The sequence below is a fragment of the Ceratotherium simum genome, chromosome X (genome assembly GCF_057802395.1).
Source record: "Ceratotherium simum simum isolate JZ-2026a chromosome X, ASM5780239v1, whole genome shotgun sequence".
In the NCBI taxonomy this organism is placed as follows: Eukaryota; Metazoa; Chordata; class Mammalia; order Perissodactyla; family Rhinocerotidae; genus Ceratotherium; species Ceratotherium simum.
In genome coordinates, this window is record NC_141940.1 from 75,015,521 (window position 1) to 75,043,233 (window position 27,713).

Below are 27,713 nucleotides of genomic sequence, written 5' to 3' on the forward strand. Positions count from 1 at the left end.
TTGCAATTCCATATGAATTTTTTGAGGATTGCCTGTCCCATTTTTGCAAAAAAGTCTTTGAAATTTGATAGAGTGCATTGAATCTGTAGATTGCTTTGGGTAGTATCAACATTTCAACAGTATTAGTCTTCTAATTCATGAACACAGAATGGGTTCTCATTTATTTAGGTCTTTAATTTCTTTCAGCAATGTTTTGTAATTTTTAGTGTACAAGTCTTTCACCTTCTTGGTTAAATTTATTCCTAGGTATTTTATTCTTTTGGATGCTGTTGTAAAAGTAATTGTTTTCTTTTTTTTTTTTTTTAAGGTTTTTTAAAATTGTTTTTGTGAGGAAGATCAGCCCTGAGCTAACATCCATGCTAATCCTCCTCTTTTTCCTGAGGAAGACCGGACCTGAGCTAACATCTATTGCCAATCCTCCTCCTTTTTTTTCCCCCAAAGCCCAAGTAGATAGCTGTATGTCATAGTTGCACATCCTTCTAGTTGTGGTACGTGGGACATGGCCTCAGCATGGCCGGAGAAGCGGTGCATTGGTGCGCGCCCAGGATCCGAACCTGGGCTGCCAGCAGTGGAGCACACACACTTAACCGTTAAGCCATGGGCCGGCCCTGGACTTGTTTTCTTAATTTCCTTTTCAGATTGTTCATTTCTGGTATATAGAAACACAACTGATTTCTGCATATTGATATTGTACCCTACAACTTTGCTGAATTTGTTTACTAGTTCTAGCGGCTTTTTGAGGATTCATTGGAATTTTCTCTATATAGGATCATGTCACCTATGAATAGAGATAGTTTTACATCTTTCTTTCAAATTTGGACACCTTTTATTTCCTTTTCTTGCCTAATTGCTCTAGCTAGAACTTCCAGTACAATGTTGAATAGAAGTGATGGAAGCAGGCATCCTTGTTTTGTTCCTAATCTTAGGGGGAAAGCTTTCAGTATATCACCATTGAGTATGATGTTAGCTGTAGGTTTTTCATGTATGGCTTTATCATGTTAAGAAAATTCCCTTCTCTTCCTAGTTTTCTGAACGTTTTTGGCATAAAAGTTTCCTGGATTTTGTCAAACGCTTTTTCTGCATTTCTGTGTCAATTAAGATTATCCTTTTTTTCTTCATTCTATTAATATGGTGCATTACATTGATTGATTTTCTTATGTTGAACCACTCTTGCATTTCTTAGATAAATATCTCTTGGTCATGGTGTACAATCCTTTTTATATGTTGTTGGATTTAGTTTGCTTGTATTTTTTTGAAGATTTTTACATATACAGTCAGCCTTCCATATCCATGGGTTCCACATCCCCAGATTCAACCAACCGTGGATCTTGGTTGAATCCACAGATGTGGAACTTGCAATAAGGAGGACCAACTGTAGGAACTTGAGCATCCACAGATTTTGGCATTCATGGTATGAGGGGGGATCCTGGGAATCAATCCACTGTGGATACTGAGGGACGACTGTATATATTCATAAAAGATATTAGTCTGTAGTTTTCTTTTCTTGTGATGTCTTTATCTGGCTTTGGTATCAGAGTAATTCTGGCTTCATAGAATAAATTGGGAAACGTTCCTTTCTCTTCAATTTTTTGTAAGAATTTTAGAAGTATTGGTGTTAAATCTTGTTGAAATGTTTGGTGGAATTCACCAGTGAAGCTACATGGTCCTGTACTTCTCTTTGTTGGGAGGGGTTTTTTGTTGTTGTTGTAGTTTTTTAACAAATTACTGATTCTATCTCCTCACTTGTTATACATCTGTTGGGATTTTTTATTTCTTCTTTAGTCAGTTTTGATAATTTGTGTGTTTCTAAGAATTTGTCCATTTCCTCTAGTTTATTTAATTTGTTGGCATACGGTTGTTCATAGTATTTTCTTCAAATATATCATCTCACTGCCTCCATGGCTTCTAATGAGAAATTGGCTGATAATCTTACTGAGGGTCTCTTGTGTGTTATGAGTTACTTCTCTCTTGCTGCTTTCAAGATCTTTGTCTTAGGCCTTCAACAGTTTGGAGCTCAATGAGCTTTTTAGATATGTAGACTTGAGTCTTTCATCAAGTTTGGGATGTTTTCAGCCATTATTTCTTCAAATATTCTTTCTGTCCTTTTTTTCTCTCTTCTCCTTGTGGGACTCTCATAGTGTGTATGCTGCTCTGCTTGATGGTGCCCCACAGGTCTCTTAAGTTCTGTTCACTTTTCTTTATTTTTTTCCGTTTCTGCTCCTCAAACTGGGTAATTTCAATTGTCTGGTCTTCAAGTCCACTAATTCTTTCTTCTGCCTCCTTAAATCTATTGTTGAATTCCCCTAGTGAATTTTTTTGCTGTGAGGCAGATTAGCCCTGAGCTAACATCCAATGCCAATCCTCCTCTTTTTTCTGAGGAAGATTGGCCCTGGGCTAACATCTGTGCCCATCTTCCTCTACTTTATATGGGACGTCACCACAGCATGGCTTGATGAACGGTATGTCAGTGCACACCCAGGATCTGAATCTGCATATCCCAGGCCAAAGTGGAGCATGCACAATTAACTGCTACACCACCGGTCCAGCCCCCAGCCCTAGCGAATTTTTAATTTTGGTTATTATACTTTTCAGGTGCTGAATTTCAGGTGCTATTGGTTTCTTTTCATAATTTCTATCTCTTTATTGAGATTCTCATTTTGTTCATACATAGTTTTCCTGGTTTTCTTTAGTTCTTTGCCCATCATTTCCATTAGCTCTTTGAGCATATTTAACACAGTTGATTTAAAATGTTTGTCTAGTAAGTCCAATGTCTGAGCATCCTTATTTTTTTGCCTTTCAATGGGCCATATTTTCCTTTTCTTTGTATGCACTGTGATTTTTGTTGAAAAGTGCACATTTTAATATTATAATGCTATTACCCTGGAAATCAGATTCTCTTTCTTCCTGAGGGTTTGCTATTCTTGATTGTTGAAGGTTGCAGTCATCTTTTCGTTTAGTGACTTTTTCAAACTATTTTTGCAAAGATTGTATTTCTTGTCATGTGTGGTCACTGAAGTCTCTGTTCCTTTACCTTGTGTTCACCTACTGTTTTGGCAGAGAGTTCCAGGAGCATTTTAAAGTGGCTTTTTTCTTGATTCAGTGTTCACTTGGTTGCTGTATACCTTTGAATATTTTCCAGAGTTCTGACAAAGTTGATACTGAAAATTTCTGTGTGCTTTTTGATGTTTCTGTGGCAGGAGTGGTGTTGGGAGCAGCCTACTCTCCCATTTTTCTGATGTCACTCAGGTCTTTGCTTCTTTCTCATAGGTATCAGACAGTGGGTGCAGTGTCTCCAGCCTGCATCTCTTGGGCCATAGAGAAAACTGGTGCCCTTTTACTCTGTGCAGGGCAAAATCTCCATGTGCTGGAGCTAGTCTGAAACTGGAGTGGTTTACCTGGCAGGAGAGTGCGATGGTTTAAAGGATTTGAGCCAGACCTCTAGAGAATAGTTGGAATGCAGAGCTGCCTGGAGACAGGGATGGATGAAATCATGATAATACTTGTAATAATAGCTACCATTTAGGGAGTGCTGACCACAAACCAAGCACTGGCCTAAGTACTTTGCATGCACTATCTCATTTCTTCCTCCTGGCAGACTACTAGGATTACCATCACTGAGGCCAGGGAGGGTAAGCGACTACCCAAAGTTATGCAGTAGAGTGGGATTGGACCCCGGGTCTGTCTGACTCCAAACCCTCTTAATGGCAATGAAATGTCTCCTCGTGCAACCTCATGGGATTTGTACCTTAAACTCAGAGACCCGGGCCATTTGTCCTATGGCCCTCAGTAGAGGAAAGGGGGCATCTGTGGCTCATACTCACTTGAGTTATCATAATTTTCAGTTCTGGAATTTCTATTTTTATAATTTCTATCTTTTTATCAATATTCTCTTTCATACATAATTTTCTTTAATTCTTTATCCATGATTTTTTTAAGCTCTTTTAGTATATTTAAGAGTCAATTTAAAGTCTCTATGGCTCACTCCTGCCCTGGGTGGATTCCAAGAAGCTAGCAGTTTAGTGCCCATGTTCCTTTACCATCACTCCCACTCATCCTGTACCACTATGTTTAACATCACAAAAATGAAGAGAATTGGGGTTATTCAACTTGCAGGGGGGTAGTATCTACTCTATGCTTCTGCTGAGGACAGAACCAGAAAAATCAGGTAGAAATTGCACTGGCTATTTTAATAATCAGTAATTTCTAGTACCAGGCACTGTGATCATTATATCAGCTATCTCATTTACTTCCTCACAACAGCTCACAAGGTAGATATAATTCTTCCCATCTTAGAGATGAGGAAACTAAAACTTAGAAGAGTTAAGTAACTCGCTGAAAGTCACACAGCCTGTAAGCAACAGGATTCCATTCATCCATTCAACCACCATTGGGTACTTATCAAGTGCTAGGCACTGTTCCAGGCATTGGGCAAACAGTGATGGAGGCAGCCAATTGTCAAATAAATATAAAATATAATGCCAAACAGTGATAAGTGCTTTGACGAAAAATAAAGGGAAGTTATAGACTAGAAAGTGCTGTGGGATATTGCTGAGGCATTGGCTATTTTAGCTAGGATGGTCAGAGCAGGCCTCTTGGAGGAGGTGACCTTTGAGTAGAGATCTGAATGGAAGGACAGAGGGCACCATGTGAAGATCTAGGGGAAGAACATCCTAAGCAGTGGAGATTGCACGGGCAAAGTCCCTGAGGAGGGAATGAGCTTAGTATGTTTAAAGAATAGCAAGAGGGCAATGTGGCTAGAGCGGAGTGGGTGAAGAGTGGGGAGATGCAGTTAGATGACATAGGGCTTTGCCCGTCATGGTGAATACTTAGGGTATGGTGTTATGAGAAGCCAAAGGAAGGTTTTGAGCAGAGGAATGACATGATCTGAATGACATGTCTTTTTAAAATATCTTCCCATGGAGACTGGATTGTAGGGGACAAGAGTGGAGTCAGGGAGACCAGCAAGGAGGTGTACAGTCATCCAAATAGACATGATGGAGGCTTTTAGCCCACAGTGGTAAGTGTGGCTGTTGTGCAAGGAGTCAGCTTAGGAATGCAGTTGGGAGGTGGAGCTGTCAGGACTGTTGATGGATTGAACAGGCCGGTAAGAAAAAGACAGGAGAATGCTCAGGCTTTGGCTTGAGCATCTGGGTGAATGGTGGTGCCAGGCGCTGAAATGTGGAAGACTGAAGGGGGGCAATTTGGGATTAGGGTGCAATTTTGGTCCCAGTATGAGTGACTTCAGTGGTCTGGGCTCTCCTCAAACTTCTTCACAGTGCAGGACTTCATTCCCAGAAAAAGGTACTGGGGGAAGATGTTGAAAAATCTCTGGCCTGTGTTCTTGAAAGATGGAAAGGCAGACATTGTCTTGGCCGGTTGGGGCCTGACCCGTTCTGGGGTGCGGCCAAGCCAGATGGCCGCTTGAAGTCCCTCATAGCTTGAGGATTCTCTCCTGTGATCTATGACCTGGAGGTCCGAGTGGGAATTTTCTCTTTTAACTAACATTTTTCTTCTTCCACAGCCTGATCTCTTTTAGATCCAGTCTAATTTCTTACAGGCCTTCGGCTAATTTGCACAGCTGGGTTTTACATCTGGGCAATTGCCATCTGTACCAATTGCATTGCTGGCTGCAGGCAGGATGAGACTGCAGCCCCAGGGCAAGCCACAAGCTCCTGGAACTGCCTTTATGAGGGTGCCCTGGGCTTGAGGATGAACCTGGCCCCCTCAGCCAGATGCCTGCTCCAGTCTGTTTTGTCCTCCCAGCTCCCTGGCAGGGGAGCCTTGGGCCTCAGCCTCAGATGGGCCTCACGGACACCAGCATCCTGGGAGGTCAGGAAACAGGTCTAGATGTGCGCGCGCACACACACACACACACACACACACACACACACACACACTCATGAAGACGGGAAGAGGGGCAAACGAACATAGACACAGACAGAAGAAAGGAAAAATTATGGATACAAAGAAGGTGACAGTGACAGTGAAGGAGAGGAAATAGTGAGACAGACATATAAGACAGACGGCTAGAGATAGAGAGATAGAGACAGAGATAGAGAATCAGAGAGGCAGAGACAAAGAGACAGAGAAAACTTTCGGAGGGAGATGGACAGAGACAGAGTGGGAAACAGTGAGAGGCAGCAACAGAGGGAGTGAAACCAAGGTACAGAGAGAAACACGCCGAAGCAATCAGAGTAAGACAGAGGAAGGCCCAAAGAGGCAGACAGCCAAAAGGGGGCAGAGGGTGGGGAACTTGTGAGAATGCCGTGCATGTGTGTAGGCTTAACATAGTATAAATACTTAATAAACTATAACTGTTGGTATTACTAATATTAGAAGAACGAGAGGAATTTGCCATTTTTGTAGGTCAAAAAGCGGTTGAATAGCAACAACTTCATATGGTTCAATCACAACGTTATTATTTTATCCCATAGAACCCTGATAGGTGGTAGGGACATGGTAGGATTTTGAGTGGAAGCATGTCATGATCAGAACTGAGTTTGAAAAAGACAGCTCTTGAAGCCAGTGTGGATTTGAACAGGTAAGCCTGGAGGCCAGGAGATCAGGGAGGAAGAGGCTGGGCCAAGGGTCCAGGCCAGAGATGAGGAAGGACGTCTGGCAGGGGCAGGAGGGCTGGAATGGGAGATGTAGGAGGATTAAAGGCATTTCCAATGGAACATCCACAGAACTCAATGACAGATGGGTTAGAGAAGGCAAAGAGAATTGGCCTCTTTAGTTTTCAAGGCCAAGCTCAGGCCCGATGATCCCAATAGGAAGCCTCTTTTGGCCCTTGCCTCCTGCCCAGGGCTCTCCCCCACCAGCCTCTGAGCTCTCACATTCGGCAGCATTAGGGGAAGAGTTTGCCCCTGCCTGACATGGCAGTTACAGCCCCACACAGTTCTGGAGCCTGAGCTCTTCCATTGGAATCCCAGCTCTGTCTTTTTTGTCAACTTGGACAAGCTATTTAATCTCTCTGAGGTCCACATTTCCTCAGAAGCTAGTGTGAGGGTTAAATGGGGCAACACATGCAATGTGGTCAATAAGTGCTAGTTCTTCTTGTTATTGTTGGCCATTGGTCATTGTTGCTTGTTTGTTAGTGTTTTATATCCATTTGGGCTGGAGTCCATTAACTACATCCAAGTACATTTGTGTGTCTATCCTGCCCTCTCAAGGACCTAGCTCACAATGGGTCACAGCAAGTACTGGCTGATTGTCTTGAGCCTTGATTCAATTCCCTTCTGCTCAACAAGCCCATGGAAGCTACTCACAGCTTCTCTGCTGGCCACTTAGTATATACACGGATGACAAAGACCTGGTCCCAGCCTGTGAAACCCTCAATCTAATACTACTAATAAAACAACATTTATTGAGCACTGTGCCTGTTCGGGTTTGATCAGGAAAGCAGAACCACTGTGAGTGATCTAGAATAAGGTATTTATTATGGGGATTAGAATTTTCACCATCTTGGAGCTGACGAAGAAGCCTACGGAAGGCTGTGGCCTCTGTATCTGGTAGTGGGACTGAAGTTGCTATAAGTGAGCAGGGCCAGCAGTCAGGAGGAAAAACTGGACATGAAGTGGGAGAGAGTGAGGACAAATCAGAACCAACATCTGTCTCTCACCACTTCCAACTTCAACTGTGTGGGTGACCTGCAGAAGAAGTTAGTGTCCTTCACCAGAGAGCTGCACACACTCCTGGCCCAGGATTCACTGAAGCTCAAGAATATCTGGGGAGCTGGAAGGACTGTAGGACCTACTGCTGCCCTGTGCCAGCGAGGTGGGCCAGCAGAGTGATAACGACATAGGCCAGCTTCAGCAGCACCTCTGCATCAACCTGCACAGCGCAATGGCTGCTGCTGCATTTCTGCCTTCCAAATCTTGTGCAAATTCCTCTTGTAGCCAGCCCTATCCTGAAACTGTACAGAGAAGGGAACTCTGAGGAGGAGGGTACTGCTGAGCTAAATGAAACTGGATTCTGGGTCTCCCTTACCTTCTCCCCACCCACAGAGAGAAGAGAGCTTTGCTCCCTGATGACACCTGTGAGAGTGACCTTGTCAGTACCTGGTGTTCAGTGGGCATGGAGGGGTGAGGTGGGGAACAGAAGCTGAGGAACTAGACCCTGCAGAGAGTGACTTGATGACTGTAGTCCCCAGCTCAGCTGAGATCAAGGTGGTTTAGGGGTTCCAATCCAGAAAATCACCTCAGTTCTCCATGTCACTGGTGTGCACAGTCCCACAATTCCTGATTCTCTGAGGAGTTTCTGGACACCCCTCCCCCGGCTACCCTCAGTTGAGGATGATATGGTTTCCATTAATTTTTCAGTTAAAATCAGGTTCAAATTCATTTTGTTTAGAGAATTAGAGGAGAGTTTCATGGCATCCCTTAAGATTCCCCCTGGGGTATTACTGGGTCATCACCAATTCAAGGCCAGAATGCTGGAAAGGAAGGCAGAGAGGCAGCAAACGGGAGGGTGCAGGTGGTGAGACAGCCAGTTTTGAATTAGCTCTTGTTTGCTTTTATTTAGACCTCATTAAGACCACACTATAACCATGCTCTCCTTAAGGCCAAGAAAAAGAGAGAGGAAAATAACCTCCCTTGGGCGAGCCAGGCTAAGGGCTTCATTTAGAGCAAGAGAAGCATCTATGTCTACCTTGCCCCTATGATTACAAACGATTTGCATTTCAAAACAAACCATAGGTAATTTGGAACAAATGCAGTCCCTCTTGGTGGGGCTGGGATGGGGCAAGCTCTGGAGCTGCTACTGCTGCTGCCTGGGATGGGGGCCTCAGCCGTAAGGAAGCCCTGGAAGGATAGCAGGAGAGGAAGGGATCCCTGAGGCTGGGCCCAGGGCACGCTGCCTGACTTAATCCTGGCTTCCCCACTTGCGATCTGTGTGACCTTGAGCAGGTTCCTAAACCTCTGAGTCTGATTCTCTGTCTGTAAAATGAGGATAACAACAATAGTACCTGCCTCATAAGGTGGTTGTGCAAATACATAGAAAGCCCTCTGACACATTTTGCTATTATTATTGTCGTTAATAATAACATTATTATTATTGAATGCACTTAGCACTAAGCTGTTTCATTTAATTCACGGTACAACCCTATGATGTAGGTGGAATTAACGGTTAAAGTAACTGAGGCTCAGAGAGGCAAGTGACTGGTCAAGATCACACAGTTAGTAAGCAGTAAGAAGATTTGATCCTAGGTCTGTTTGACACCTCCTGCTATCCCAGAGAAAGGGACAGATGCCTTAAGAGAACTCTCAATAACCATGAGGAGTCCAGAGGAGAGGGCACTGCCAGCTGTGGTGTTTAGGGGAGTCTTCATCGAGGAAATGGCATTTTGAGCTGCGTCTTGAAAATGGCTCAGTTTGAAGACGTGAGTATTAGAAGGGGCACCCCAGGCTGTGCGGACAGTGCAGAATGTACATAGGGAACCAAGAAGTGTTCCGTCAGGCTGAAGTGTATAGGAGTCAGGCCTGGAGTATGTTGAAGCCAGATTGTGGAGAGCCCTGAATTTATTTATTTAGTCATTCATTCAGCCATTTGTTGTTAAGTACCTACTACGTGCTGGGCCCTTTCCTGGGTACTGTGAACACAGCAGTGAACAGAAGAGATCAAAACTCCTGCCCTTGGAGAGCTGGTGTGCTGGCGGAAAGGAAGAATTCCTCACCGGATGACTGGGTACCTTCCCCGACATGCAGGTATTGAAGGCTTGCAGCACACTAAGGCCCAGAGGGAGGACCCAGGCAAGCCCAGGAGGCCTGCAGACACGTTGGGGGCCAGAAGGAGAGGGTCTATGCGAAGGAGTCCTGAGAAAACAGACTGAGTTGGGGCTCTGAAGGCTCAGTAAGCGGAGCTGTTTGGAGTGAAACAATGAGCAATTAGGGAAACATAGGAGGTTCTTGAGCAGAAGAGTGGCAGCACCAGAGCTGCTGGGAGGCTACTCAGGAATCATGTACAGGATGCACTCTGGGGGGAAAGAGTAGACACCAGGAGGCATGGAGGGGGGGCTAATGTTCCAAGACTTAGGATTCTCAGTAGGACTGGCTCAGTGCCAAATTAAAATTCAGTTCTCCTATTCAAAAAGTATTAAGAATTTCAAGACAGCCACACTGGAGCATTAAGCCAAGTGTGGGGCCTTTCTCAACATGGGGCCCTGTGTGAGTGCCCAGATCCCACATGCATGAAGCCGGCCCTGCTCCCAAACTTTACCCAGTGCTCACCACTCTGGATAGCCCCATAGGGCCTGAGGGAAACTGAGTCCAGCCTCATCCACCCCCTAGACACATCTAACGTCCTCCCTTCCTTCCAATCTATATGGCTCTAGCCACCACTTGAGACCAACCTGTCACCAGGGCAGATGTCTCCTGTCAGGCCCTCCAAGAGTTGGCTGTCTTTGTTCACTCATTCACTCTTTCTTTTTTTCTTTCAATCAAATATTTATTGGGGAATATAGTAAAAATGTTATGGACCTTGGAATGTGACAGACATTGGCTTAAAACTAAGCCTCAACTCTCACTAGCTGGGCAAGTCCCTTAACCAGGTCTGAGCTTCAGTTTCCTAAGTTATAAAATAGGAACAACATCTACCTACCTTGTAGGGCCGTCATAATGCTCAAATTAGACAAAACGGGTGCAAAGTGCATGCTACACTTGGCACACTACACAGTATATGCTCAATACATATTTGCTACAAAGAGCCACGGACCAGGAGTCAGAAGTCATTTTCTGGATCTGCCATTTCCTAGCTGTGACCCCGGGCAAGTCATTTCAAGTCTGAGTTTTGATTTGCTCATTTGCAAAATGGGAATAACTGTGCATATTTCATAAGGTTGTTGTGAAAAAAATGCAGTCAAAGTGTCTAGCAGAGTGGCTGGTGCGTTTTAAATGGAAGTTCTCTCTCTGCTTAGTGGTACACATCCACTCAGTTCTCTCTGCCCACAGTATGAGCCACAGTGATCCTGGTCACTCAAGGCAGTCTGCTGCCTCTGTATAGGCCCCTGATCTGGTTGCCAGGTTACCCCCTGGTGCCTCAGGCTCATTCACTGCTCCAAGAGCGGAGTTCCTGAATCACAAACTCTTGGCCATCTGGCTCTCTCCCATCCCTGGGCCTCTCACTGATAAGCCACATGGTGTTTGCCTCCCTCAAGGCTTTTTCTGCACCTCAGGAGCCAGGTCTGTGCCCTGTTCCTTCTCTACAGTGTCATCTCCAGCTCAGCACAACGCCAGACGTGCCCATGGAAGTAGGAGCCGCTTCCTTCTACAGCTCAACGTTCTAGTCTCACCTTTACCTAGGGAAGATCAGAGAGCATAAATTCCAAATCCTCCCCCAAACTTCTTCTCTCAGCTCCTTGGCGTGCTTGCTGAGCAAGTCATCAGGCGTCTTTGGTTGGTATGGCATGGATGGTAGCAGCGTGCAGAGTAGGCCTGTCTGCCAAGTTCCAGGCCTGAGAGCCTGATGAGCCAGGAGATGCCTGGCCACAGTCCTGGGTCTTACAGGTGATGATGCAAGGCCTGAGTAATATTAGATGTGGCTGGCAGGAAGGATCAGACAGGCAGAAAGCAGGCATCAGGCACAGGAGGGTGAAGCTAGGGTATCAGTTAATGTAGAGCATCAACTAAGGCTAGGGTATCAGCTTCCATAGGCAGAGTCAGGCTGAGCTGAGTGCCCAGCAAGTGACATTAGAGAACAGGAAGCACAGAGGGGAGCTCCAGTGCTGGGGCAGAGACAATTGGTTCTCTGCCCTGGTTGGTGGGCTCACAGGGGTGTTTTCTAAACCACTTGTTCATTCAGTATTTATTAAGCACCTACTATATGCCAGGCACTGTTCTAGGTGTTGGGGATACAGCAGAGAACAGAAGACCCTGCCTTATCTTCTAGTGATCAGATAAAGGCAATACATGAAAAAATATGCAAATGGTGAGAAATGATATGGAGAAAGGAAAGGCAGGTGAGAGAGGTAAGGAGTGCTGGGTAGGAAAGGGTGGTGGAGTTGCTATTTCATGTCATGTGGTTAGAAAGAAGGCCTTTCCAGTAAGGTGACATTGGAGCAGAGATTGAAGGATGTGAAGGTATGTTATATCAAATTTTATGGAAAGACTGTCTCCAGTAGAGGGAAGAGCAAAGGCATAGAGGTGGGCATGTGCTTAGTGGGTTTGGGACCTGGCAAGGTAGAGTGGAATGAGCAATGAGGAGAATAGCGGGAGATGAGTTAGAGAGATGGCCTGAGGGACAGATCTTGTAGGGCCTTGTAAGTCATTTGGCTTTTGTTCTGAGGAGAATGGAGCCATTGGAGGGTTTTGAACAGACGAGTGACAGAATCTGACTTACGTCTTAACAGAAATACAATGGCTGCTGTGAGATGAATGGATAGCATGGAGCGCAGGACTGAACACAGAGAAAGCAGTAAGGAGGCTCTTGGGATTGTCCCGGTGAGAGATGATGGTGGCTTGGACCAAAGTGGAAGTGGCGAGGTGGTAAAAAATGGTTGGATTTTGGATCTCTTCAGAAGGTAGAGCCAACAAGATCTCCAGCTGAGGAGCAGGAACAATCCAGGAGGGTAATTAGGCCTGTGTTAAGGGAGGGATGGAGGCACCAGGCCTCCAGGGAGAGATCTTTTCTGTCCAGGCCTCCAATCATACCTTCGCCAACACACTGCTTTGTGTCTAGCAACATTATTAAGCAGTCAGTGAAGCAGTGCCCTACACAGGCATAGCGTCTCAAGACAGCCTGTAAGGCACAATTGAAGACAGTCAAAATTATCCTTGAGAATCGCTTCAATTGCCCATGAAGTTGGAACCAATCACTGCCTCATGAGTTGAGCTCCATATGAAGCTGTTAGGAGCCATGTGGTATAGAAAAAAGTATTATTAAATGCATCCACTATACTCAGTGTGGTGAGATGCTGATGTCATGAGAGGCTAGAGGGCTGTGGGGCACATAATAAGAGAACAGCAGAGCCACATAATAAAGGGCCACATGATGCTACTCGACCAAGTTTGGTGTCTGAGAGGTGCAGACTCAAGTCACAGCCCCTTGGAGAACTCGAGGAATGAGTGCTAGTTTCTTGGACTCCCTCTCACAGAGTAACACATCCAGTTCGTGGAGCCAGAGGTTCTCATGATGGGGTGGCCAGAGGATGCCAAGGGACCACCCCCATCTACTCTTTGAATATCCACAAAGTGGTTGTGCAGCCCTTGTTTACAAGTCTCCAGTACTTGGGGCACTCATTACCTCCCTCCTCCCTAATTTTGAGCATGGATAGCTCTTGAGAAAACTCTTTCTTGGATTTAGCCAAAGAACTCTGTCTCCCTGTGGCTTTCTCCCAGGAGTCTCTGCCCCCTGAGGCCACATGGACACTGTCTGCTCCCTCTGCTCCCTCTGCCCTTGACAGGCCTTGAGAGCTCTGAGAACAAAGATCACATTCTCCTATCTTCTCTGCTCCAGGCCATGAAGCTCCAGTACCTTCTCCAGCTCCTCATGGGACCTAGGCTCCAGCCCCACACCAGTCCTGCACTGCATTGTGGACTCCACCTTTCCTGCTCTGTCCTGCAGACTTCCTCAAAGGGTGGTCTATGAGGACCCAGTCTTCCCACATTGGATCATGTGGGGCTCCCTCCTGAAGCCTTTTCCAGCTACCTGGCCTACCAACCTTTCCCTATAAGCAGGAACCAGAACTCATCTACAATCTGCCCTGCCACATGCTGTTGCCCCTGTCTTTACAAGCAAGAGCTGCACTTGGAACCCATGGACTTGGGGGCTGGGAACTCTTCCCCAGCACCTGCTTCCCAGACTGGTTCTCCCAAAGCTTTGAGTCCAAGTCAATTGAGAATAGCTGCTTTCCTGAAGCTGCCCCTCTAGCTTCTCCCTTCTCTTTTGACTCATCCATTTTCATACTTCTCACTCACCCCACTAAATGCTCTGTGTCTCATCCCCACACAGCTCCTCTCCCTCCCCCCAATGGTGAGAGTGAGACCCAAAGCCCTCAGTTCTGGGGGCTCCCCCCTTCTTCCCATGAGGTCATAGCAAGCTTGATTGCATCCAGACGGTCTGCCCCTGCTGCCTCCTGGCCCACAGCCCCTGGAGGAGCCCCGACACCCTCTTGGCTTGGCTTCTGCACTAGTCCAGGCCCCAATTTCCTGCCCTGCCAATCAAGAGGAGGTGGTACCCCCCCTACCCTGAAGAGTGTGTCTCATTTCTCCACTTCCTGCCACCCCAGGGCTATGATGGATTCTTTTCCATCAGCCATGATCCCCCCAGCATTAGATATCCTTTTGCTGAAACCTTCTGACAGGGCAGGAGGGGGGAGGTTAGGGGTAGGAGTGGGGCGTCGGCACAGAGGGGCAAATGTGGCATGGAGTTTCCTCAGGACTCTACAGAGCCAGGGGCAGGGGAAGCTAGGGGTCGTCAGCACTAGGCCTGAGAGCAGGACTGGCCTCCACATCTGGCCGTGGGGGCAGGGGGTCAGAGGTCAGGCCTGGTGAGATCCTCTGGCCTACCTGCTCTCCTGTGGCATCAGAAGCTCCTCCCACCCCAAAACCCAGGCAGCACGTGGCAAGCAGCTGGCCGGAGGTTTCTGTGCAAAGCTATGGTCATGGCTCACCAGAGTCAGGCCTGAAAATGGATGAGCCTTGGTGTGCAGCTGAGGGAGATAGGCCCTAGTGGATAGAGTTCTAGCTCCAGAGGTCAAGTTGCCTTCCCTTCTGCACACTCTCTGTACCAAAGCTAAAGGAGCTGCAGGAACTGCTGAGCTTGGGGCCAAATGACCATTTGCTGATTCTCACTCAGAACATCTTTGCTGTTTCTTACTACCAGCATTAGACTCCTCTGAGCCCTCCCTGGAAAGCCAAGCAGAGAGTACAAGGCCCTGGGTGATTGCTTCCCTAGCCCAGGCAAAGTCCCCAGAAAGCTGCCTTGCCTTCTTCCAACACCAGCTCTGTCCTGAAATAAGAATAATTATGATAATAATAAGAAGAACTTATTATGCCTAATGAAGAGTACCAATGAGATAGGTATTATTATTAAATCCATTTTACAGATGAGAAAACTGAGGCTAAGAAAGGGAAAATTACTTGCTGCAGAGGTAGGAAGTAGTGAAGATAAGATTTAAACACAAATCTGTGACTCCAGAAAGTGGTTCCCATTCCAGCGTTTCCAGTCTCTCTGCATTCACAGTTCTCCTTGCCCCCTTCCCACTTCCTCATCTTCTTTCCTCTTTCCCCTCCCCTTCCCTTCTCCTCACACCCATCCCAGTCTCTGCTTTGTGTTCTCCCCTACATGTCCCACCCCTGCCCCTACCTCAGGCTGCATGCAAGCCAGCCAGCGGCCAGCTCACCTCCTTGGCTGAAACGTGGAGCTCAGCTGCTCCAGACACACGTTTTTACCAGACCAGACAAGGTTTAACCATTGGGACAGTGAGCAATTTATTTCTGAGTCCGAAGTGGGGAAGGGGGGCAAAACCCTAAAATTCAGCCTGCTGAAGCAAAAAGAAGTGAGGAAGAGTGTGTCTGTTGTGTAAGGGTGTGCATGTGTGTGTGTGTGTGTGTGTGTAGAGGAGTAGGGGGAGGGAGAACCAGACCTGGGTAGAGTGGAAAGCAATGGAAGCTTGCTGGCTCCTCTTGACTCCTAAACAGAAAAACACAATTAAAGGAATTGAAATGTGGCAGAATTTAGGGCAGATGAATTCATCTGTCCCCACCTTTTCAACTAGTGCAGTCCAGCTACCATACCCATCATTGCTGAAAAATGCTCTTATGAAAGTCACCAAGGACCCTTTAATCACCAAATCTGCTGGACACTTTCGCTTCCTCATATTTGACTTCCCAACATTTGACACAGTTGATCACCCTCTCCTTTTGGCAATACTCTCTTCTCTTGGCTTTTTTGGCCCTGCAATCTCTAGATGTTCTCCCTGCGTCTGATCCTAATCCTGCTTAGTCTCCATGATAGACTTTTTCTTGCTCTACTCATTCCTGAAAGTCTCCCCAGATCCTAACTTTAGCCCTTTCCTCTTCTCATGCTACCCTCCTGCTCTGGGCCAGCTCACCCATTCCAATGGCTTCAGTGACTCTCTCTTTGCTGGTATCTCCCATATCTCTTAACTCCACTCCAGAACTACCCTCTAAGCTCCAGGATCTGCCACTGCCTGACTTCTATCTCAATCTGGATGGCCCGTAAGCACTTCAAATTCCACATGGCCAATACAGAACTCAACTAGTCTCCAAACTGTTAATTCTCTCATGATTTCTATGCCAGTAACAGTCATCACCAGCTACCTAATTATGCAAGCCAGAATCTGCTTTCACACCTCCCTCTCCGCCATGCCTATAACTAATCAATCACCAAGCCCTATTGCTCCCATACCCTAAATATACCAGAAAAAAATCCACTTCTCTCCATATCCACTGCCACCACCCCAGTCCAAGCCTCCATCATCTCTTACGTGGACTACCTCAATAGCCTTCTCAATGGTCTCCCTGCTTCCATCCTTGGTCCTCTATAATCCACTATCTACTTAGCTGCTGGGGTGATCTTGTAAATTACAGATAGATCATCTCCCTTCCGTTGCTTAACAACCTTCACTATCTCCCCAGCAGCCTAAAGATAAAGTCCAAACTCCTTAATTGGCCTGGCCCCAGCCTGCCTCTCCAGTCTCGTCCCTTGACATCTCCTCCCACTCCCCATCCATGTAGCCATCCCACACTATAAACTCCAGCAATACTGAGCTTCTTTCGGATCCTTCAGGAGCAGGCATCAAGATCTTCTGGCATGAGGGTGAGGCCAGAACTGAAGTTAGTGCCGGAGGGGAGGAGTGACCTATATATATGCATAAGGGGTGGCCATGGTGGAGCTGGACTCAAAGGCAGGGCTTCTTAAGTGTCATTGACTCATCCCTGAGTCCTTCAGGTTCAGAGCAGACCAGAAGCTCCAGCTGGGGCCTGAAGGATGTGAAGATGTCACTTCCTCCTTTGGGGAGAGAAGTTGCAGGAGCCAGAGTTTCCTCAAGCTTTCCAGGGGCCAAGATGATCTTACTCAAATCCAGTCCCCCAGTGTCAGCTGCCACAGAAGTCGCAGCCTGAGACTGAAGAAACACAAAAGACATAGGTGGTTCCTTTGTAAAGAGCCAAGGAAGGCAGGCTGTGCCAAATAGAGCGGGCTCTCAGTCAGAGGAGGCTCTGAAGGGAGGGGCTGGGGCAGGGGAAGCAGAGACAGAGAAATAGACCGAGATGGAAAAATATGAGAGAGAGAGAGAGAGAGAAATAAGAATATAGGGGGACCCAGAGTAAAAGTGAAACAGATGGAGGACTGAGCTAGAGAAACAAAGAAAGAGGAGATGAGAGAGGGAGAAACAGAGAAAGAGAGACAGAGAGAGACTGGGATTGAGGGAAGGAAGATAGAAACAGAAAAGCAGAAACAGAAATAGAGAGGTGGAGAGGAGGAGGAGGTAAAAATCCTTTATAGATTTTTATAAGACATAGGAACCACCTATGTCTTTTGTGTTTCTTCAGTCTCAGGTTGCGACTTCTGTGGCAGCTGACACTGGGGGAGGGATAAAGGGAGAATAAAAGAGAAAAATGAACAGAAAGAGGCAAAAAAGACAGAGACTGAGGGGGAGAGAGAAATAAAGAATGGGAAATAAGAGGCCGAGTGCAAAACTTGTAAACAGTAATAGAAGGGCTCACATAGGAAAATGAATACCTAAGTCAAGAGAAAACACTGGAAAGATTCCCAGCTGAGACAGCACTCCCCTCCACCCAACGCCTGGGCCGGAGCAGCTGGCCCTGCCCATCCATCCTTGGACAGCTCCGACTGATAGAAAGTTCTTCCTTGTTGTCGAATCAGAAGGGCAGGCGTGGACAGGATGGGAGCACAGGGCAACCTACCTGGGCTGGGTTCAGTTCTGAGCGGTCCAAAGTGAGGAACATCTGGGGGTAAGTCCATTTGGGAGAATGAGTGTTGCCCCCGGGCATAGAGGAATGCCAGGGGCAGATGCAGAGCTGGGGTACAGGCCAGAGGTCTAGAGCAGGGTCAAGAGTGGAGGAAAGATGGGGTTAAACCGGGAGCAGGTTCCAGGCAGTCGCTGAGAACAGCCTGGGGGTGTGCATAGCTCAGCGTCCACTATGCATGAATGGTGTTAGCGCTGCTGGTTGGGATGGCTTCAAAGGGCTACCTATGCTGACCCCAACACTGCCTACTTGTTGCCTTTGTCCATTGGTCAAAGCAGCAGGATGTGGAGAATGCTAGATTCGATGTTGGATGACCTGGCTTTGAAAGGCAGCCCTGCTACTTCCTAGCTGTGTGGACCTGGGCCTTAGTTTCTCATCTGTAAAATGGGGACAATATTCTTTACCTCAAATTGTTGTTGGGATGATTTCATATGATAATAGAGTGAAAAACCAGCAGGGGCCTGGTTTAGTTCTACTGCTGGGACCACACAGAACACATCCACAAGCACTTCTGGCCCCTTCAGTCTTCTCTTTTCCAGTTCCTTCAACCATTCCTCAGAGGACATGTTGTCTCTTGAACTAGATACCTAATGGTAGAAGATACTGCAAGAAAGATGTTGGTAGGTAGGCAGTGGGAGAACTTGGGTAGGCAAGAGCACCCAATTTCAGGGGGCTTTTTAAAGACTCTAGCCCTGAAAAACACCATTTGGTCCAATCCACTTACCTTTTGCTAAATTAAAACCTCCCAGAAAGCCACAAAGAAAACCCCCTAGGGCAGGCCCTCGCCAAGCAGGCAGTTTATGGGGTAGAATGTGGGAGGCCTTAGCCATAGCCTTCTCCATCTCCGAGAAAGAGCCACTGGGAAGAATACTCCCAAGAAAGCCCCCATAGAGCTGGAGCAACACCACCACGGGGTTAGAGCCCAACCCCAGCCCTGCGGGATGCTAGGCAAGAAGGCTCTCTAGACAGATGAGCTGGGCTGGGGATGGTGGAGGATGTGGGGAGGAACTCATCTGTGTGCTAAGGACCAGAATCTGGGACCTGCCAACAGAGTGAGCCAGGAGCAGAGAAAGATTGACCCAGAAATGACAAAACCAGGGCTCCTTAACAGGGGTGACAGTGGGCAAACAGGAATGGGCTACTTTGCAACATTAATTTTGCAGGCCCACCAACACCTTCGATGTGCCCTCTCAGCGCCCCTCTACCTGCCAAGACCCTCTCCATGTTTCAGCATGAGGAGCTCGAATTTTCCTGGGAACTGGGGCCTATGGGGAGGAGAGGGAAGGAGCTGAGTAGGGGAGCGGTGCTGAAGGGGAGGAGGGAGGCAGTGGAGTGCAAGGCAGGCTGCAAAAGCCCTCCCCTCAGCAAGCACTTCAATAATCTGATTTCCATAAAGAGAACTTTCCTGGCCATAAAGATTTTATTGAAACTCCCAGCAGCCTGATAAAAGCATAATTCCACTGACCACAATCTACCTAGGAATAGCTCCAGGATATTAGGCTGCAACTCGGCAGAGCTATCCCTTCTGGAAGGCTGCTCCACACCCCTTCCCCCTTTCCCTTCTCCTCCCACGGGCGGGCGGGAGGGGCCTCCATTTGGCTCAGCTGTGGACTATCCACACTCCGTGGGGAAAATCTTCATCCAGCCCTGAAAATAAGCCCAGCTCTACAGGCCTGGGACAGAGAGAAAGGAGGCCCTGGACCAGTCAGTACAGGAGTGTGCTGACACTCCTCCCGGAGTTTTGGGCCTGCCGTGGCCTGTTGCAGACCTGCTGCTTCTGCAGGTATCTAAAGGCCTGAAAGAAGTGCCTTCAGCTCTGAGCCCCTGACTGGGACCCAGTCTAGTTCCCAGAGAGCTAGCTGGAGACAGAACATAAGGGAACGACTTTAGACTCTATTGGCCAACAGACCTGGATCTGAATCCTTGCTCCGCTGCTTACTGGCTATGTCACCCTAAGCAAGTCACTTCTCTTCTCTGAGCTTCAACTTCCTTATCTGTAAAATGGGAAGAAAATACTTACTTATTCAAAGTGTTAAGGATAATGAAAGAATATGAGATGTCTTATATAAAATATCTGGTGTGATGCCTGGCACAAAGTAGGCGTTCAATACATGCTACTCACCACCATCCTATTAGCCCCTACCCCATGTGACCTCTCCCTTCTCCTCATGACTATAGTTGCCCATAGTCTCCCTCAACCATAGTTGCTCCTCCATCCCCAACAAAGCCACAGGGCAGGGCACACCCAAGTGGGCCCCCATAGAGCGGGAGCAATACTGCCTCCAGTCAGATCCCAACCCCAGCCCCACAAGACGCAGGGCAGGAAGGCTAGGTGGACAGATGGGCAAGGCAGGGATAGTGGGGGACAGGGAGAGAGGCTCAACTGTGTGCTTCCTTCTGGGAAAGAAAGGATTTCCTTGTAGGAGAGGATAGGTCCCAAGAAAACAGCCCGTGGAAGGCTCCTGACTCTATGGGATAAATTGGTGATTTCTGACTAAACTAGCTCTCTCTGTGACTTTGGGCAAGTCTTTTTCCCTCTCTCAGCCTTAGTCTTCCCACCTGTCAAATGAGAGTGGGCAGCTAGATGAAGTGGTCTAAGTAACTTCCTGGCTCTGATTTTGCATGACTAAAAAACTGTCCAAAATTCTGATTATTCAGGACTATTCATTCTTTTATTCATGCAACAAATATTTATTGAGCACCTACTATGTACCAGGCATTGTTCCAAGTGCTGGGAATAAAGCATTTGGAAAAACAGATAAAAGTTGCTGCTTCATAGAGCTCAATGAAATCAATAAATAAAATACATTGTCTACCATAAGGTGTTAGGTCCAAGGATAAAAATAAAAGTAAAGAAGAGGGATAGGGAATATTGGGGGAGGGTGGGGGTAGGGGGTAAAAGCTTTTAAAACGTAGTTAGGGAAGATCTCACCAAGGAAGTAACATTTGATTAAAGATCTAATGTGGGGGCCCGCCCCGTGGCTTGGCGGTTAAGCGCGCGTGCTCCGCTACTGGTGGCCCGGGTTTGGATCCCGGGCGCGCACCGACGCACTGCTTCTCCGGCCATGCTGAGGCCATGTCCCACATACAGCAACTAGAAGAATGTGCAACTATGATGTACAACTATCTACTGGGGCTTTGTGGGGAAAAAAAAGGAGGAGGATTGGCAATTGATATTAGCTCAGAGCCAGTCTTCCTCAGCAAAAAGAGGAGGATTAGCGTGGATGTTAGCTCAGGGCTGATCTTCCTCACACACATACAAAAAAAGATCTAAAGTGGATATGGGAGCACACTATGCAGATATCTGGGAGACAAATATTCCAGGCAGAGTGAACAGCCTGCGCAAAGGTCCTGAGGCAAGAGCGTGAGTGGCTCTTCAAGAAACAGCCAGGAGATCAATGTGCTGGAGAAGAGTGAGGGAGGGAGAGAGTAGTAGGAGATGAGGTCGGGGATTTAACATGGGCCAGTGTGTGAAGGGTCTTGTAGGCCATTATAAGGACTTCAAATTTTATTCTGAGTGACATGGGGAGCCTGTGGGAGGGCTTTTAGCAGAGGAAGGACATGGTCCAACTTCTGTTTTAACAGGATCCCCCTGGCTTCAGTTTAGAGAATAGACTGATGGTGGGAGGAAAGCCTGAGTAGAAGCAGAGACCAGTCAAGAGACAAGTGCAGTGATTTGGCCAAGAGGTAATTGTGGAGCAGTGAGGTTGCAGTGAACTGCAGAGAGAGGAATCAGCAGGGACGCCAATGGAGTAGCTTCCAGGAAGGGAGAAGTTGTCATGGGTCTATGGGTCAGGGAAGAGGGCCAAGAAAGGGCCAGAGCTGCCCTGCCCTGCACCAGAGCATGCACAGATGATCTCATTGATGGATGGGCCTGGAGAGATCCAGGTTCTGAGGAGGACAAAGTGAGTTTACTCAGGTGACTCCCAGGGTGTTTCTGTCACCTATTCTGTACATCTCTCCTCCTTGGTTAGGGCAGGAGTGGAAAGAGTGACAGCTCTGCCCATCAGGAGGCCCCCTGAGGGTGGAGATCAGAGGGATTTCCGTGCTCTCCAGAGTGGGGTGTGACCAACACCCCTTGGCTCACACTATATCTGAGTGCTGCCTCTGTGCACTACCTACAGAGTGTCCCATGTAAAAGTGGCTACTTGCAAATGTGTCTTACTGGTTGGCAAGAGAATATCCAATGGTGTAGAGACAGGAGGCAGACGTATTGAGGCTGGACCAAGGGCAAGGCAACAGGGGAAAGAATTCAAAATTGAGCCCAAAGAAAGGGTTAATTAGAATCAACCCAGGGGCAGTTATCATTCTGTTGAGGGTACCAGCAGGGGTAGGTGTACTCTGGGAAGGCTCCCCAGATATGGTCTGGAAATACAACTGAAAGAATGAATGTAGCCCATGTATGTAGCACAAAGAGGCCAACCTGGTCCTTTTCCCAGCTCTGCCACTGATTTGTTGTGTGACAGTGGTAAGGTTCCTAGCTCTCTCTGAGCACCAGTTTTCTAGTCTGGGCAATTAAATATTTGGATGAAATGATCTCTTGAGAAAGTCTCAACAAGTAGGTTGTAGATTGAGAGTATCTAAAATTAACCTGGAGCCTCCTGAGGATTGGTATCGCAGTAGTCAGCATAGACTCTGGCACAGAGCAAGTCCTCAACCAATGTTGTTAAGTGGTGTGTCAGGGCTGTGGGGTGATGCCTGAGATGGCAAGATCTCTCTAGAGTTGGCACTTCCTAGTCTCATCTTCTACTACTTCTCCTAGGGGGTATGTTTATTGTTTCTGCCTGATTCGCACTTATTATCCAACTTCTGGTAAGATAATCTATGTATTCCTTAAGGAACTACCCCTCTCCCATGCTCAGTCTCTGGTTCAGTTAGGGGCTGACTCCACCCTTGGCTCAAGGGAAGAACACCTGATTCAGGCCTGGCTCCATCTCCCCTGTCCACAGCAATTAGTTTAGAGACAGGCACAATGAGACTTAGTTCTGGGATTTTTGACAGAATTGTTGGGAAGAGATAATTTCTCTTTATATTGAATTTGGAGCTTTGAGGATGTTAACTTGAACCTGTTGGCCACCATTTTGTAACCACAAGGGGAGAATCTACTAGACAATGGCACCAATACATAAGAAAGCAGAACTGAGAGAAGGAGAGCACAAGACTGAGTCCTAATGATAGTATAAGGCTCTAGATCCAGCTGTGCTTAAAGTTAGACCTACCCATGACCTTATTAACTTTGTGAGCTGATTAATATCTTCCTTAAAAAAATTCAAGCCTGTTTAAGTTGGGTTTTAGTTACTTGCAACAGGAAGATTCCTGAATAATATACACCCTCCTCAACTTTTTATGGTCCAGTCACTCAGGGTCACTTGCCAGTCTTAAATAAGCCTCAAACTTTCATATTTCCATCTTTTGCACGTGCTATTGCTTCTGTCTGGAACTTTTCCCCACTTCGTTCATAGATGTCTGTCTATCCTACTAGAGTCACTAAGAGCAAGACATCTGGAGTGATGGGATAAGGACCTCCAACAATCTGCTCTTCCTTAAAAGCAATAAGAACTCCAGCACAAATGGTAGAAATCAACTTTTCCAGAACTCTGGAAACTAACCAAAAATTTGCAACAATCAAAGGAGCATTATTTGAAAAAACCTGCTGATTCTTGGTAATAACAGCAAGCTTTGTGAGGATTGGACTTGCCCTATTCCCATCTCTTTCTCCCCAGCTCCATGGTAGCCTTGAAAACCAGCAGCCTATCAGCAACCAGAGGAGTCAGGCCAGGTTTGGAGATCCTCAAAAAGCCAAATTCCCAGAGAATTGTCGCTATTTGACCTGTTTAGCTGCTACTTGGAAAAGCATCATTAACAGAGCTTTTATTTGACCTGGCTCAGAGTTCACTCAGTGGGAAAAGTCCTATCCCCAGAGCATTTGTTGCAAACAACCAGGAACAATTGTTTAATATCACAGCAGCAGTACCAATTAGGGCAAACAAGAGACTATCTGGTCAAAAAACTTAAAAGGAAGATCTGGGGAATGAGAAATTCATGGCGGCCTTTGAAATGCTCTGGCATATCACATTCCTGGGGATGTAGGAGGCCACTCACATATGCAAGGCTGTGTGCGTGCACCTAGTATACCTGAGAAGGCCCTACACTTTCACCTTTTGCTGACATTGGAACTTGGTGTAAATAGAAAGTGATGGCTAAGGCACAGTTGTAAACTGCTGGAGCATCAAAGGAGTGCCCTAACACCACGTGCACACACACACACACACACACACACACACACACACAGCCTCTCATCAAAGGGTGGATGATTATTGATTCAAGGCATTTAAGGAAATCTCTGTCCAGTCGTTAGCTGACCACTAAGCTAATCAAGCATACACTTTAGTAGCCACATATGACAGAGAAGGCATTTTATAGAATTAGTTAGGAAAAATCACTAAACAGACAAATAACAACAAAAAACAAAACAAGTAGTAACATAAACAAACCTGTGGTGGGGGGAGAAACTGATTTTCAGAGTTGCCACATTATATCATTTGAAATGTCCAGTTTCCAATAAAAAATTGTGAGACATGCAAAGAACAAAAGTATGGCTCATACACAGGTAAAAAAAAGTAATCAATAGAAACTGCCCCTAAGGAGGCACAGAAGTTGGACTTACTAGACAGAGACTTTAAATCAGCTATTATAAAAACGTTCATAAAAGGGGCCGGCCCAGTGGCGTAGCGGTTAAGTGTGCGCACTCTGCTTTGGCGGCCCAGGGTTCGCAGGTTCGGATCCCAGGCGTGCACCGACGCACCGCTTGTCAGGCCATGTTGTGGCAGTGTGCCATATAAAGTAGAGGAAGATGGACACAGATGTTAGCCCAGGGCCAGTATTCCTCAGTAAAAAGAGGAGGATTGGTGATGGATGTTAGCTCAGGGCTGATCTTCCTCACAAAAAAAAAAGGTCATGAAAAGTCAATTAATGTGATCCATCACATCAACAGGCTCAAGAAGAAAAATTATATGACCATATATTGATATGACATGATTGATATCTATCATATCAATAGATACCGAAAAAGTACTTGATCAATTCAAGATAAAAACTCTCTTATAAAGTACAGATCAATGGAATAGAATTGAAAGCCCAGAAATAAACGCACACTGTCTATGGACAGCTAATCTTTGACAAAGGAGCCAAGAACATACAATGGAGAAAAGAAAGTCTCTTCAACAAATGGTGTTGGGAAAACTAGATAGCCACATGCAAAAAAATGAAAGTAGACCCTTACCTTACACCATACACAAAAATTAACTCCAAATGGATTAAAGACTTGAATGTAAGACCTGAAACTATGAAACTTCTAGAAGAAAACATAGGCAGTACGCTCTTTGACATCGGTCTTAGCAACATCTTTTCAAACACCATGTCTGACCAGGCAAGAGAAACAATAGAAAAAATAAACAAATGGGACTACATCAAACTAAAAAGCTTCTGCACAGCAAAGGAAACCATCAACAAAACAAAAAGACAACCTAACAATTGGGAGAAGATATTTGCAAACCATACATCTGATAAGGGCTTAATCTCCAAAATATATAAAGAACACATGCATCTCAACAACAAAAAAGCTAACAACCCAATTAAAAAATGGGCAAAAGACCTGAACAGACATTTCTCCAAAGAAGATATACAGATGGCCAACAGACACATGAAAAGATGTTCAAAATCACTAACTATCAGGGAAATGCAAATCAAAACTACAATGAGATATCACCTCACGCCCGTCAGAATGGCTATAATTAACAAGACAGGAAACAACATGTGTTGGAGAGGATGTGGAGAGAAGGGAACTCTCATACACTGCTGGTGGGAATGCAAACTGGTGCAGCCACTATGGAAAACAGTATGGAGATTTCTCAAAAATTCAAGGATAGAACTACCATATGATCCAGCTATTCCACTGTTGGGTATTTATCCAAAGAACTTGAAAACACCAATTTGCAAAGGTACATGCACCCCTGTGTTCATTGCAGCGTTATTCACAATAGCCAAGACTTGGAAGCAACCTAAGTGCCCATCAAGGGACGAATGGATAAAGAAGCTGTGGTATATATACACAATGGAATACTACTCAGCCATAAGAAACGATGAAATCCAGCCATTTGTGACAACATGGATGGACATTGAGGGTATAATGCAAAGTGAAATAAGTTAGAGGGAGAAGGTCAAATACTGTATGATTTCCTTCATTAAGTAGTAGATAATAACAACAATAAACAAACACATAGGGACAGAGATTGGATTGGTGGTTACCAGAGGGGATGCGGGGAGGGAGGAGGGTGAAAGGGATAATTCGGTACATGTGTGTGGTGATGGGTTGTAATTAGTATTTTGGTGGTGAACATGATGTAATCTATGCAGAAATAGAAGTACAATGATGTACACTTGAAATTTTTACAATGTTATAAACCAATGTTACTGCAATAAACAAAAAAAAATAAAAATAAAAAAAAATAAAGTACATCTACGAAAAAACTTACAGCTAACATCATAATTAATGGTGAGAAATTAGATGCTTTCCCACTAACGTCAGGAACAAGGCAAGGATGTCTGCTCTCACCACTCCTATTCAGCACTGTACTGTAAGACCTAGCTAATGCAATAAGACAAAAAAGGTATACATAATGAGAAGGAAGAAATAAAAATGTCTTTGTTCACAGATGACATGATTGTCTATGTCTATATAGAAAATCCTAAAAAATCAACAAAAATGCCTGGAACTAATAAGCAATTATAACAAGATTGCAGAATACAATGTTAATATATTAATATGTTAAAAAAAACTGGAGGAAACTATGTCTAAAGAATTAAAGGCATCTGAATTGAAAAGGAAGGAGTCAAATTATTTCTGTTCACAGATGACATGATCTTATATGTAAAAAACCCTGAAGATTCCACAGAAAGCTGTTAGAACTAATAAATGAATTCAGCAAAGGCAGAATACAAACACAGAAAAATCAATTGTGTGTCTATGCATTAACAATGAACAATCCAAAGAGAAAATTAAGAGAAAAATTCCATTTACCGTAGCATCAAAAAGGACAAAATACTTAGGGATAAACTTAACCAAGGACACAAAAGACTTGTACACTGAAAACTACAAAATGGTGCTGAAATAAATGAAAGAAGACACATAAAGTGGAAAGATATCCCATGTTTATGGATAGAAAGACTTAATATTGTTAAGATGACAATATTTACCCTAAGAGATCTGCAGATTCAATGCAATCTCTATCAAAATCCCAACAGTGTTTTCTGCAGAAATAGGAAAACAATCTTAAAATTCATATGCAATCTCAAGGGAGCCCAAATAGCCAAAACACTCTTGAAAAAGAACAACAAGGTTGGAGTACTTACACTTCCTGATTTCATAACTTACTACAAACCTACAGTAACCAAAATAGTGGGATACTGGCATAAGGGCAGGCATATAGACGAATGAAATAGAACAGAGAGCCCAAAAATAAACCCTCGTGTATAAGGCCAAATGATTTTTGACAAAGATGCCAAGGTCATTCAATGTAAAAAGGACAGTGTTTTCAACAAAGGGTGCTGGGAAAACTGGATATCCACATGCAAAAGAATGAAGTTGGAGCCTTACCTCATACCATGTACAAAAATCAACTCAAAATTGATAAAAGACCTAAACATAAGACCTAAAACTATAAAACTCTTAGAAGAAAACATGGGAGGAAATCTTCATGGTATTGG

At 45.6% G+C, this 27,713-nt stretch overlaps 1 long non-coding RNA gene across 1 annotated transcript in view; it reads left to right on the forward strand.

Moving 5' to 3' along the window:
• Positions 1-14,292, forward strand: part of LOC147911895 (uncharacterized) — a 35,488-nt gene extending 21,196 nt beyond the window's left edge. Inside the window, exon 4 of the long non-coding RNA XR_015550671.1 lies at positions 13,450-14,292. This is a non-coding gene — a long non-coding RNA (uncharacterized LOC147911895). The remainder of the gene's footprint in view (positions 1-13,449) is intronic.
• Positions 14,293-27,713: the final 13,421 nt, after the last annotated feature.